The following is a 14,814-nucleotide window of genomic DNA, read 5'->3' as shown; positions in this document are numbered from 1 at the left end:
ATGATATATTTATTCAAAGTCATTTTAAACTCTGTTGCTTTTTAAATCCGAATCAGGCCATGAACGCTTTAAACGAGATATAAACCTGTTTATGTAGATATTGTATACTTTTCATGATCATTCATCATCACTTGAACATACATAGCGTATGATGGTTTGTTTTTATAAATCTGCCAAGATCAGAACAAACCGGAAGTAAATATGTATCTTCAATACTTCTGACTACATTAAAAGTCTTGTCCGCCTTTTGATGTGGTGTTGTCATTAGCAACAAATTAATCTATGTCAATGATATATAACGGAAGGCTAAGTAGTATTAGTATTGTCCTTCTGAGAATGTGATATTAACTGTGACATAACCCAGATTGAGCTAGATTAGTATGGCGAGTGTCGTCGGTTTAACCTAGATTTGTATGGTAGGGGTGTCATCGATTTATCTAGATTTGTATGGCGGGTGTCGTCGATTTGACCTAGATTTGTATGGCGGGTGTCGTCGTTTGACCTAAATTTGTTTAGTGGGTGTCGTCGATTTGACCTAGTTTTGTATGGTAGGTGTCATCGATAAGAGCTAGATTTATATGGCGGGTGTCGTCGATTTGAGCTAGATGTTATGGCGGATGCAGTAGAGTTGACCTAGATTTGTATGGCAGGTGTCGTCAATTTGACACAGATTTCAAGGCGGGTGTCGCCTATTTGACCTATATTGGTATGGCGGGTGTCATCGATTTGACCAGAGACTTGTATATCAGGTATATACGTCTCTGATTTGACCTAGATTTGTATGGCGGATGTTGTCGATTTGACCTTGATTTATTATTTGGGGTGTCGTTGATTTGACCTAAATGTGTATGATAAGTGTCATCGATTTGATCTAGACTTGTATGGGGGAGGGTGTCGTCGATTTGACCTAGATTTGTATGGCGGGTACCGTCGTAATTCCTCCCCAAGATGGTGTACGTTCGTATCTGTTTGGTTAATGTCAAGGAATGTTCAAAATCAAATGCTTAATCTTACCAAATAAGACTTTGTCTCAGACTTTACTTAATCACCTCTCAGATAGCTTACATATACAACGTTTATAATCAGACATTCGAAAAAGAACCAGGAGAATGTTATCAAGTGTCCCTTAGGAGTAAAGGTTTTCTACTCCGCGTAGTCGGCAAATCTATGTCGATCGAAATAAAGTCATGTCACGTTCTCAAAATAAGAACGGGGTAGATGAAACCAAAATCAATAAGGACGATAGAGATTCTTCGTAGCAAAAAAGAAGCTTCCCGGAGAAATCATTATAGCACCTAAAAACCTTCTCGACAGCAGTCGCCACATATCACGGAATTCGCCACTGAACAACGTAATGACGGGCAGATATGTCACTGTCGGACTTCACAATAGCTAAATCGATATGATCCGCTTATTGATGACATGTTCATGTAGACTGCAAGTAAAGATATTGTTTAGCCGCTGATACTTTCAGGTAATGTATATATACCATCGATGTAAATAGTTTGTTATTTTAGGACCATCAAAGTGGATTATATGTGAAATTGATTGTCATGAAGTTCTTTATTAACATATGTCAAAGCAAAACAAGCCAGCTAAAAGAGGGTCATTGTTTGTTTCGACTTCAAAGTGTCAATAGTCTATTTGAAATCATACAATCAAAAGCATGTCATATGTCCATCTTCATATTTTCTGACCATATGATTTTAATCTTGGTCATTGTCGTTGTTTTTACGAGATATATAGATATGTTTCATTGTTCAAAAGTCACTTCAAGATAATCTTGATGTATCGAGCGAATTTCTTTTGTTTATTTATTTTGTAACATTTGTGAAAAAAAGAAAAAGAGAAGGGAAAAAAGCGCACAAGGGGTTTGACTGCGGAGAAAACCCACGTGGTCAGGCAGGTGACCTTTTTACGTCCGATCGGGGAATCGAACCCCGACCACCTAGGTAAAAGGTGAGTGTGGAATACTGTGTCACCCGAGCGTACATAGAACAATCAATTTCTGGAGCAATTGTAGAGAGGAAGTTCTATCATCCGGAGCCATGAACAACTTAAAATCGTCATTTAATGAATTACGAAAAAACTAAATATCGACCCACCGGATCCCGAAAACCTAAATGTCATTTCTGTGACAGGTAATACGGAGCGTGGAAAGGGATTTTGTGCGAAGTCTCTGTGATTCAAATCGTTAGAGCACAAATCAAGATGTGCTTTTAATAAATTACATTGTGAAAACTAGGAATCTTTAGTGATATCTAGATAGTCAGGTAATTAGATATATCGACTGCTATCACCATTCTAACATAGCTTTCAAAATAGGATAAGTAGTTTATGCTGTTAATTTGGAATATCAATAGCGGTTTGTTTTTTTCTTTTTAAGAGACAAAATTCCATTAAGACGATATAGATAAAACATGTACATGATGTATGTCTCTTCACTTCTATTTACAATCCTTGAATACAAATACACAGATATTATCATGCCCTCCCAAGCTATAGTCACCGGCCTGGTGCTACATGACATAATATGTTATGGTCAACCACAGTTTTGCCTCCGTAGCATAAGAAGGCATGAAGTATCTGTTTTATTACATAATTATGAATCACAAATTTGAATTCAGATATAACGTTTTACTTTTATTACGTAACGTGTTGCCACTTTTACGGATCACACGAGTAAATCATATAATACTATTGTATACATTTACAATTATTGAATACAAATATATTTCATATATATTCAAACATAATTAATACAAATATACCATACTCCATATATGTCTAAAGTTATCGAATATAGCAACGTTTGGTACGCCATCAATCGACCCCTTGTCTGATGACAGATAGTTGGTTTGTTGATCATCAAGGGCCAGGGAAATGTCGTCTTAATTAGAATAAATTAACGAGGAGCTGAAATGAACAAAGAAATAAACCATTTTCTTTGATTAGGTAGTATACACATACAAAAAAAACTCAAAATTCTAAAAGTTGTTTGCACGTACCTAAAAAGCTAAAATATTCTACTAAAAAGCTAAAACATTCGACTAAAAGGCTAAACCATTCGACTAAAAGGCTAAACCATTCGACTAAAAGGCTAAAACATTCGACTAAAAGGCTAAAACATTCGAGCAGTACCTCTGGGTCAGGAGAAACTTACCGGTTATTTAAAACATAGTTTTACTGGCGATGTCAGTGATAATAAAAACATGATGACTCATCACTTCAACAGCGAAATGAAAAATAAGTGTAAATGACGTCCCATAGAACTCATCACAGTGGAAAACAAAATTGATTTAGGAGCATTGCCGATCCATTTATTTCAGATATTGTATACGCGATATTTAGCCGTTAATATATCTGTACATTTGATTGAATATCTTCCATATTTGGTTAAGTGCCTCATACAGGTACTGCTTACTTATGTGAAACTGTATATTGTATATAGGAGCTATATCGGATATTTTAGCAAATTAAACTGTATTCTTGATAAGATACCTCTGGGTACGAGAAATCGTGATGAAATACAATATCGATATTACCACGTCTTGAATACATGTTAAGCTGGCCTGTCCCCTATTGTGTCTGTCAACTGATTATCAGTAATGGAAACACGAGGATGGGATTTCTAATACTGGTTCCCACATAAGTTTGTTTTATTAGATGAGTTTTTTAGTGATGTATTCAAAGCGATAGGGCATAAAACCTACATCAAAACCACCCTACATGAAATGGACAATAAAAAAAATAAAAACAGGAAATTGATCAGCCACAAACCCTTCAAGCATAATGGACATGTCTTTCAAGAGGTAATTCCATACATAAAGGAAAAAAAGAGTAATTGTGAGATTTATATGAATGTCGCTGCAATTTGATTTTCTCTGAGAAAGAAAAGAAGCCAGTTTTTGGGGTCGTGTACATTATGCTAATGAAGCGGACAGTTGTCGTGTGTGTAATAAGATATAAGCTAGGGAACATGGTTATTATAAGACGTGTTAATGCTAGTAATAAATAATACCTATATAATAACGAAACCATAATTAAAAATCCATTAAACGACAGCAAAGTATATACAAAAATATATATTTACATGGAGATCCATCCATGTACGAGGAGAATAATACCAGGTGTTGTAGAAGAGTAAACGTCTACATCGACGATGACCGCCATAGAAATATGGTCAAACCCAGGATCAGGCATACTACTATCTAGAAATGGAATGTTAAAATTGGGAAAATTATCCAGTCACACTTGTTAAAAACTTAGTTGAAAGCTACCTCTGTTGGTTACGTTGTAAGTACAGATTGAGATAAGCGGCTGATGTTGAATAGTCTGTCGTGTCGATTTCAAGTTCTACGTACTGTACATGGCATATCCTACAGACATGGTCAACAAAGTTTTTAAAGAATATCTGTAAATGTCTTATGCAACAAAATTAATCGACATGATAAGCTCTAGTAGGCATTCCTAAAATGCCTGAATCAACTCTGCCAATACTATCATCGAACAATTGGAGTTTGAAAGACAAATGAATAAAAAGATAGATAAGTGGTTCCGTTGTACAACCCTAGTTATCATTTTGAGATTGTAACTTAACCCGGATATGATTAGGACTTGTATGCCGGGTGTAGTCGTGACCAGGACATGTTTGGCGAGTGTCGCCGTGACCTAGATATGTATGACGGGTGTCACCGTGACCTTCATATGTATGGCGGGTGTCACCGTGACCTAGACTTGTATGCCGGGTATCGTCGTGACCAGGACTTGTATGCCGGGTGTCGTCGTGACCTAGACATGTATGCCGGGTGTCACCGTGACCTAGATATGTGTGCCGGGTGTCGTCGTGACCTAGACATGTATGGCGAGTGTCGCCGTGACCTAGACATGTACACCGGTTGTCGCCGTGACCTAGACATGTATGGTGGGTGCTGTCGTGACCTAGACATGTATGCCGGGTGTCACCGTGACCTAGATATGTGTGCCGGGTGTCGTCGTGACCTAGACATGTATGGCGAGTGTCGCCGTGACCTAGACATGTACACCGGTTGTCGCCGTGACCTAGACATGTATGGTGGGTGCTGTCGTGACCTAGACTTGTATGCCGGGTGTCGTCGTGACCTAGATATGTATGGCGGGTGTCACCGTGACCTAGATATGTATGCCGGGCGTCGCCGTGACCTAGACATGTATGGCGAGTGTCGCCGAGAGCTAGACATGTATGCCGGGTGTCGTCGTGACCTAGACATGTACGCTGGTTGTCGCCGTGACCTAGACATGTATGCCGGGTGTCGTCGTGACCTAGACATGTATGCCGGGTGTCGTCGTGACCTAGACATGTATGCCGGGTGTTGTCGTGACCTAGACATATATGGCGAGTGTCGCCGTGACCTAGACGTGTACGCCGGTTGTCGCCGTGACCTAGATGTGCACGCCGGGTGTTGCCGTGACAAATACATGTATGCCGGGTGTCGCCGTGACCTAGATATGTGTGCCGGGTTTCGTCGTGACCTAGAAATGTATGCCGGGTGTCGTCTTGACCTAGATATGTATACCGGGTGTCGTCGTGACCAGGACTTGTATGCCGGGCGTCGTCGTGACCTAGACATGTACGCCGGTTGTCGCCGTGACCTAGACATGTATGCCGTTCGTAGTCGTGATCTAGACATGTACGCCGGTTGTCGCCGTGAAATAGACAGATATGGCGCTTGTCGCTGTGACCTAGACATTTATGCCGGTTGTCGCCGTGACCTAGATGTGTATTCCGGGTGTCGCCGTGACCTAGATATGTACGCCGGGTGTCGCCGTGACCAGGACTTGTATGGTGGGTGCCGTCAATGAAGCAGAAAACGCTTTCCCCCGCGGAACACCTGGTCTTATTAACCGTATACTTCATAAATATATTTGTTCTTTTTTTTCTATTGTTTCTTAGATTGTAAGTTAGAATTGCGGTCTCGTTATTATACAAGTAGTCTCTGTTATTTTCGAAGCAATTCAGCGTCATACGAATATAAAACAAACAAAAACTCCGCCTTAAAATGTCATATTTAATTAAAGTCATATAAATGCACCCGAAAGAATGTTAATTCAATACACAAATTAAATACAATTGTCATACATGTATACGAAAAAATGCTTGAATTTTAATTTGATTGATAATATATAACTGAGCCATTCTACAACATTATCATGTTTAACATCATCATCAGGTATTTCCCATTTTATGTTTTACAGAAAATGCCGTCATTCATATGGTACATAATTAGCTGTAAGGAAGTGAGGCTTGAACAATTGTTTATGGGAAATATATATTTATGTTTTATCTAATTATATTCCCAAAATAAGTAAAGTGTATATAATAGTGCAATATTGAGTATATAAACTATTTATATTATTAAGTAAAGATAAATAATATATGTAAGCAAAACAAAAGTAAAACATTTCAAAGGGGAGTACAGGCAATGCTTTTATCATTCTTTACGAAAATAAAAAGATTGGTCTGTAGGATCACAGGCACCTTGTTAATATTAATATTAATAGAACAAAATAGTGTCCCCTACTCCTACAATATCATAGTAGGATCACAGGCGCCTGGTTAATATTAGTATTAATAGAACAAAATAGTGTCCCCTACTCCTACAATATCATAGTAGGATCACAGGCGCCTGGTTAATATTAATATTAATAGAACAAAATAGTGTCCCCTACTCCTACAATATCATAGTAGGATCACAGGCGCCTGGTTAATATTAATATTAATAGAACAAGGTAGTGTCCCCTACTCCTACAATATCATAGTAGGATCACAGGCGCCTGGTTAATATTAATATTAATAGAACAAAATAGTGTCCCCTACTCCTACAATATCATAGTAGGATCACGGGCGCCTGGTTAATATTAATATTAATAGAACAAAATAGTGTCCCCTACTCCTACAATATCATAGTAGGATCACAGGCGCCAGGTTAATATTAATAGAACAAAATAGTGTCCCCTACCCCTACAATATCATAGTAGGATCACAGGCGCCTGGTTAATATTAATAGAACAAAATAGTGTCCCCTACCCCTACAATATCATAGAAGGATCACAGGCACCTTGTTAATATTAATATTCATAGAACAAAATAGTGCCCCCTACTCCTACAATATCATAGTAGGATCACAGGCGCCTGGTTAATATTAATATTAATAGAACAAGGTAGTGTCCCCTACTCCTACAATATCATAGTAGGATCACAGGCGCCTGGTTAATATTAATATTAATAGAACAAAATAGTGTCCCCTACTCCTACAATATCATAGTAGGACCACAGGCGCCTGGTTAATATTAATATTAATAGAACAAGGTAGTGTCCCCTACTCCTACAATATCATAGTAGGATCACAGGCGCCTGGTTAATATTTATATCAATAGAACAAAATAGTGCCCCCTACTCCTACAATATCATAGTAGGATCACAGGCGCCTGGTTAATATTAATATTAATAGAACAAGGTAGTGTCCCCTACTCCTACAATATCATAGTAGGATCACGGGCGTCTGGTTAATATTAATAGAACAAAATAGTGTCCCCTACTCCTACAATATCATAGTAGGATCACAGGCACCTGGTTAATATAAATAGAACAAAATAGTGTCCCCTACCCCTACAATATCATAGTAGGATCACAGGCGCCTGGTTAATATTAATATAAATAGAACAAAATAGTGTCCCCTACTCCTACAATATCATAGTAGGATCACAGGCGCCTGGTTAATATTAATATTAATAGAACAAAATAGTGTCCCCTACTCCTACAATATCATAGTAGGATCACGGGCGCCTGGTTAATATTAATATTAATAGAACAAAATAGTGTCCCTACTCATACAATATCATATCGTCACGTGGCCCTGGTATATAATATAAAGACAATTTCCCTACGAAATCATATGGATAATATGGTAATATTAATTAATGAACAAGGTAGTGTCCCCTACTCCTACAATATCATAGTAGGATCACAGGCGCCTGGTATATTAATATTATAGAACAAGGTAGTGTCCCCTACTCCTACAAATCATAGTAGGATCACAGGCGCCTGGTTAAGTATATTAATAGAACAAAATAGTGTCCCTACTCCTACAATATCATAGTAGGATCACAGGCGCCTGGTTAATATAATATTAATAGAAACAAAATAGTGTCCCCTACTCCTACAATATCATAGTGTAGGATAACGGGGCGCCCTGGTTATATTAATATTAATAGAACAAAATAGTGTCCCCTACTCCTACAATATCATAGTGGGATCACAGGCGCCTGGTTAATATTAATATTAATAGAACAAAATAGTGTCCCCTACTCCTACAATATCATAGTGGGATCACAGGCGCCTGGTTAATATTAATATTAATAGAACAAAATAGTGTCCCCTACTCCTACAATATCATAGTAGGATCACAGGCGCCTGGTTAATATTAATATTAATAGAACAAAATAGTGTCCCCTACTCCTACAATATCATAGTAGGATCACAGGCGCCTGGTTAATATTTATATCAATAGAACAAAATAGTGTCCCCTACTCCTACAATATCATAGTAGGATCACAGGCGCCTGGTTAATATCAATAGAACAAAATAGTGTCCCCTACTCCTACAATATCATAGTAGGATCACAGGCGCCTGGTTAATATTAATATTAATAGAACAAAATAGTGTCCCCTACTCCTACAATATCATAGTAGGATCACAGGCGCCTGGTTAATATCAATAGAACAAAATAGTGTCCCCTATCCCTACAATATCATAGTAGGATCACAGGCGCCTGGTTAATATTTATATTAATAGAACAAGGTAGTGCCTCCTACTCCTACAATATCATAGTAGGATCACAGGCGCCTGGTTAATATCAATAGAACAAAATAGTGTCCCCTACTCCTACAATATCATAGTAGGATCACAGGCGCCTGGTTAATATTTATATTAATAGAACAAGGTAGTGCCTCCTACTCCTACAATATCATAGTAGGATCACAGGCGCCTGGTTAATATTAATATTAATAGAACAAGGTAGTGCCTCCTACTCCTACAATATCATAGTAGGATCACAGGCGCCTGGTTAATATTAATATTAATAGAACAAAAGAGTGTCCCCTACTCCTACAATATCATAGTAGGATCACAGGCGCCTGGTTAATATTAATATTAATAGAACAAAATAGTGTCCCCTACCCCTACAATATCATAGCATGAGTAGGGGATACTTTTTTCTATTACTGCTAACCAGAAGCAGACGCCTATGGTTGGATGTAGACATTCTACTCAGTAATATCATAGGACCTAAGATATCAACGGTAAAATAAATAATGTCAAGTTTCAAGGAAGCGACTCTCAAGGGGAATACATTCAGGTAAACGTATTTAAAAAATACCTTGATTTGTACTGATTCACAGTCGTAATTAAGTGGAATTATTGTAGATCCTTTGCATTTAAGAAGTGAAACTTATTCTTAAAACAAATGAATGAAATAAACAATGGACGATTTTATCTTCCTCCGTAGGCTACGATAACGTTATGCCATCCATTAAGTTATAAACATGTTACAACGCCACGTAGAAGGGTACGAAAACAACTGTTCATCAAAAAACCCAATTCGATCAGTTACCGATTATGATTTATCAATTATAACACCGTTTTACAGGGTTATGGCGTTCCATCTTATAACACCCTTTCTTCAAACTTCTGTAGCCAGTCAGCCAGTTCTTCAATATTGTAGCCACCAGGTCCTCGTTCCCCCGCATACACAACACCACCGTCATGGATCACGTATAGTCTCTCAAACAAACCTCCATACAGTGTGTTAGCGGAATCAGACATTTGATCAACAAAGATTGGACAATTTGTACCAATTTCCTCCAATTTCCTAGCCGCATTAATCCTGTCTGCCATTTTCCGGTGCTTTTTAATTGAAATATTGTTGTTGAAAAACCAGCCGTCAGTTGGATGTGCTTCTTCTATGTAAACGACTGCAAAGTCTGCGAAGGAACCGAAGCGAGTGACCAATGAATTGAATCTCTCTAGCTTCGCTATAAATGGTGGTCACGTACAACTACCGAAATTGAGAACAAGAGGCCGATCCTGAGATTGAATATCCAACAACTTTACTACCTGGTTCGAACGCAAATCGAGGACTTCGGCATTTGGTGCCTTTCCTCCTAAAACCGCCTCTTTAAAACAATCTAAATACCTCGACCGCCAAATCGTTTTCAAAAACTGTAAATTATACACAGAGTCAGCGTAATCTTCTTCTTTTAAGGGCGTGTCGTTTAAAACTTCGCCGATGTACAGAGTCATTCGAGCTTTGACGGCGGGAATGAATGTTGAAGCAATGAGCACCACTGTCAGCCTCAAACAAGAGTAGATACATTGACATAATCTCACAATCCTTGTCAGTCGCCCTGCTATCTGAAAATAGAAAAAAAAAGCGAAATTCAGCATCTCCAATTTTGCCAAAACTTTGTAATGATAATCCCCGTTGGAATGAGCATATCAATACTCAATATATCTGATCTGACAGGGAATCTGGGAGATGAAAAGGTCACAAATGATGCTGTGGTGTATGTTTGGCTGAATATCACCTATTTGGATCTTTTCAGTCAGATTATTATTTAGGCCCCCTACGTCCTTCTTTTCAGAACATTATAGTGTTGTTCGTTTTGCGTGGACAATGCTTTTCAATGGAATGTTTATTCATGTTTAAAGCATTTATATAAAAATAGACTATATGTTAACTCCTGACCGCCCCTATAAAATGTCCTAGGATCCCACACAAAATCTAATGTTTTGAATAATGAACTATATAAAGTTTCTTCCTGTGAAAATACACTGTGTGTATCACTAAGAGGCCACATACATGCCCAAAATGCCAGTCTTACGTACAGCCGATCATGTCTGTAGGACACACGGACACGGCTTTGCTTGCTGTCCTGGTATCGTGTCGTTTTGCCTTATACTTCATTTTTTGTAAGTTTGGTTTTCGTGTCGATGTGTCAGATGCTGTGTTGTTTTAACCTTAATTTTGATATGGCCTTTGTTCTTGTTTGTGTGACCTTAGTTTTGGACGGTGTACCCTTTGTTCTTCTTTGTGTGACCTTAGTTTTGGTGTACCCTTTGTTCTTGTTTGTGTGACCTTAGTTGTGGTGTACTCTTTGTTCCTGTTTGACCTTAGTTTTGGTGTGCCCTTTGTTCTTCTTTGTGTGACCTTAGTTTTGGTGTACTCTTAGTTCCTGTTTGACGTTAGTTTTGGTTTACCCTTTGTTCTTGTTTGACCTTAGTTTTGGTGTACTCTTTGTTCTTGTTTGACCTTAGTTTTGGTGTACTCTTTGTTCTTGTTTGACCTTAGTTTTGGTGTACTCTTTGTTCATGTTTGACCTTAGTTTTGGTGTACTATTTGCTCTTGTGTGACCTTAGTTTTGGTGTACTCTTTGTTCTTGTTTGACCTTAGTTTTGGTGTACCCTTTGTTCCTGTTTGACCTTAGTTTTGGTGTACTCTTTGTTCTTGTTTGACCTTAGTTTTGGTGTACTCTTAGTTCTTGTTTGACCTTAGTTTTGGTGTACTCTTAGTTCCTGTTTGACCTTTGTTCTTGTTTGACCTTAGGTTTGGTGTACCCTTTGTTCTTCTTTGTGTGACCTTAGTTTTGGTGTACTCTTAGTTCCTGTTTGACCTTAGTTTTGGTGTACCCTTTGTTCCTGTTTGACCTTAGTTTTGGTGTACTCTTTGTTCTTGTTTGACCTTAGTTTTGGTGTACTCTTTGTTCATGTTTGACCTTAGTTTTGGTGTACCCTTTGTTCTTGTTTGACCTTAGTTTTGGTGTACTCTTTGTTCGTTTGACCTAGTTTTGTGTACTCTTTGTTCTTGTTTGACCTTAGTTTTGGTGTACTCTTTGTTCCTGTTTGACCTTAGTTTTGGTGTACCCTTTGTTCTTGTTTGACCTTAGTTTTGGTGTACTCTTTGTTCTTGTTTGACCTTAGGTTTGGTGTACCCTTTGTTCCTGTTTGACCTTAGTTTTGGTGTACCCTTTGTTCCTGTTTGACCTTAGTTTTGGTGTACTCTTTGTTCTTGTTTGACCTTAGTTTTGGTGTACTCTTAGTTCCTGTTTGACCTTAGTTTTGGTGTACTCTTAGTTCCTGTTTGACGTTAGTTTTGGTTTACCCTTTGTTCTTGTTTGACCTTAGGTTTGGTGTACCCTTTGTTCTTCTTTGTGTGACCTTAGTTTTGGTGTACTCTTAGTTCCTGTTTGACGTTAGTTTTGGTTTACCCTTTGTTCTTGTTTGACCTTAGTTTTGGTGTACTCTTTGTTCTTGTTTGACCTTAGTTTTGGTGTACTCTTTGTTCATGTTTGACCTTAGTTTTGGTGTACCCTTTGTTCTTGTTTGACCTTAGTTTTGGTGTACTCTTTGTTCGTTTGACCTTAGTTTTGGTGTACTCTTTGTTCTTGTTTGACCTTAGTTTTGGTGTACCCTTTGTTCCTGTTTGACCTTAGTTTTGGTGTACCCTTTGTTCTTGTTTGACCTTAGTTTTGGTGTACTCTTTGTTCTTGTTTGACCTTAGGTTTGGTGTACCCTTTGTTCCTGTTTGACCTTAGTTTTGGTGTACCCTTTGTTCCTGTTTGACCTTAGTTTTGGTGTACCCTTTGTTCCTGTTTGACCTTAGTTTTGGTGTACTATTTGCTCCTGTTTGACCTTAGTTTTGGTGTACCCTTTGTTCTTGTTTGACCTTAGTTTTGGTGTACCCTTTGTTCCTGTTTGACCTTAGTTTTGGTGTACCCTTTGTTCTTGTTTGACCCTCTTGTTATTTCCATGGTAATTCCCACGTACTGTAAATGTGGAAATTTACGCGAGGCGGAAATTTACGCTTATTACGCGTAGTCCTTTTGGTCGCGAAAATTTCCTGCATGCCTATCATTTTGATATCAATTTGCGTTATCTCAAATTACAAACGAAGTTGGATCGATCGCGAAAATTACCGCCACGCGTAAAATTTACATATCGAAATCGCGAAATTGACCCCCCCCCCCCCCCCCCCCCCCCCCCCCCCCCCCCCTTCCCCGCGAAAATAACCACGTTTACATTGCTTGTCACATTTATACTGACTACACGATTATATATTTATTACCTGTCCTCTGAAGAGCGTTTGAATGATCATGAGCCTGTATTTATTCAGACTGACCGTTGATCAAGGCAAACTATGTTATTGATATGGTTCTAATTATAGTATTATACTTATAGCTTATACTGAAAGTTCAACTGTCTTATCAACGCGCATATGCATTCATACAAAAGCACAAATACATATACTGTATGTATATCTTTCGAAACACGAACAGTTACGATTTGCACAGTAGGATTAATAAACCGAATACCGGATTTGATAGGAACTTCGACTCTAGCCCAGAAATTGCATTATCTATATTCCAATAAGCAAAAAGGCATCAATATAATATCATAGATGTATGAATTCCCGACCGCTTACCATCCCTAACAACTCCTGTCTGACAGCCGTTGGTAAATGGTGTCACCCTTGATGTCATCAGTCACAGATAACAAGCTACGCTACGATAAACAATCCCACAGGTCATTGTACAAGCTACTCGTGGATCGAGAGATTGTACGATAACCCAGAGTTGACACCGTTGTAATCGTCTTTATAATCCTCAGTGTGGTGTCATGAATATCTAATATGGGCAAACACACCGTAAACACGTTAAAAAACGCTCGATGTCGATTGTACTGCAATATGTTTTATGAAAGTGTCGCTTATATATAATGCACCGATGTCATGAGAATTTAGATGAGAACAACAGCCAGACTACCGATAAATGAAAGCGGTGATCTTAATATTTACAAGTAGACCTGTCATAAAATAACAAGGACAATGGGATTATGAGCTTTGAAAGGACAAACGTTTTACGCAACTTCGTCAACAGCAGTTCTAAACTGTATGAAAGTCAAATTCTACTAATGTCGTGTTTTAAAAATGAAAACCGGAGCAAAAATAACTAAAAATAATAAATAATAAAATAACTAACTGCATTCTAACGGGCATCAAACACGTCAATCTCTTAATGAACAAGAACATAAGGTCTTTGCTAATTAAAAATCAGATCTCTCTTTATTCTGTAGCGACTAACGGGGTCAGGTTTGACAGGTCGCTAAATAGCAGTCAATGGATTAGCGTACTATTTAAAACCTGTCATTGTTATGGTTCACGTCTATAGAGCACATTTACCTGTTTCGCTGTTGCTTTACGCTGTTTTAGGTACTTGATTAGTTTTACAGAGTCAAATTATGTTTTGGCACTTTGAAAACAGAACTGAAGGTAGACACATTGCAAAACATCGACCTCAACGGTAAGGCAAGAGGGTTCTGATTGACCGAGCGACTGGCGCTGTCGAACTACTCGCAAGGTATAAATCAACGGTCACGTGGTTCTCGTCAGATCGTCAGAACTGGTGATCAAGTAATTCTGGTAAGTCTCCGAAATTGGGAGCACTATTGAACCCCGTGCCCCATATCACCATCGTTAACACATATTCTCTCCAAATCCATATAGAAATAATAGGTATTTAGGATGGTTTAATTCACCTAAAACTATGGGGTTTTAACGTGTTTGTCGCGGTTTGTAGACAACTCAGGGATACTGTTAGTGCACATAACTGGTCAACTGTCTACTGTCTGCAATAGTAGTATTAGTTTGAAATGGTGTTTAGGAACTTTGGGTTTGCACTAGCTGGTATAGGACGAGTAACACAATATACCATCTATTACCG

General features: G+C 38.3%; 1 pseudogene; it reads right to left on the bottom strand.

Annotated features, from left to right (window-relative positions):
- Positions 1 to 8,243: 8,243 nt before the first annotated feature.
- On the bottom strand, positions 8,244 to 13,569 carry LOC117335208 (annotated as a pseudogene).
- Positions 13,570 to 14,814: the final 1,245 nt, after the last annotated feature.

The sequence above is a fragment of the Pecten maximus genome, chromosome 9 (genome assembly GCF_902652985.1).
Source record: "Pecten maximus chromosome 9, xPecMax1.1, whole genome shotgun sequence".
NCBI classification, from domain to species: domain Eukaryota; kingdom Metazoa; phylum Mollusca; class Bivalvia; order Pectinida; family Pectinidae; genus Pecten; species Pecten maximus.
The sequence above is the reverse complement of the archived record's forward strand: the minus strand, read 5'-3'. Positions and strand labels throughout refer to the sequence as shown.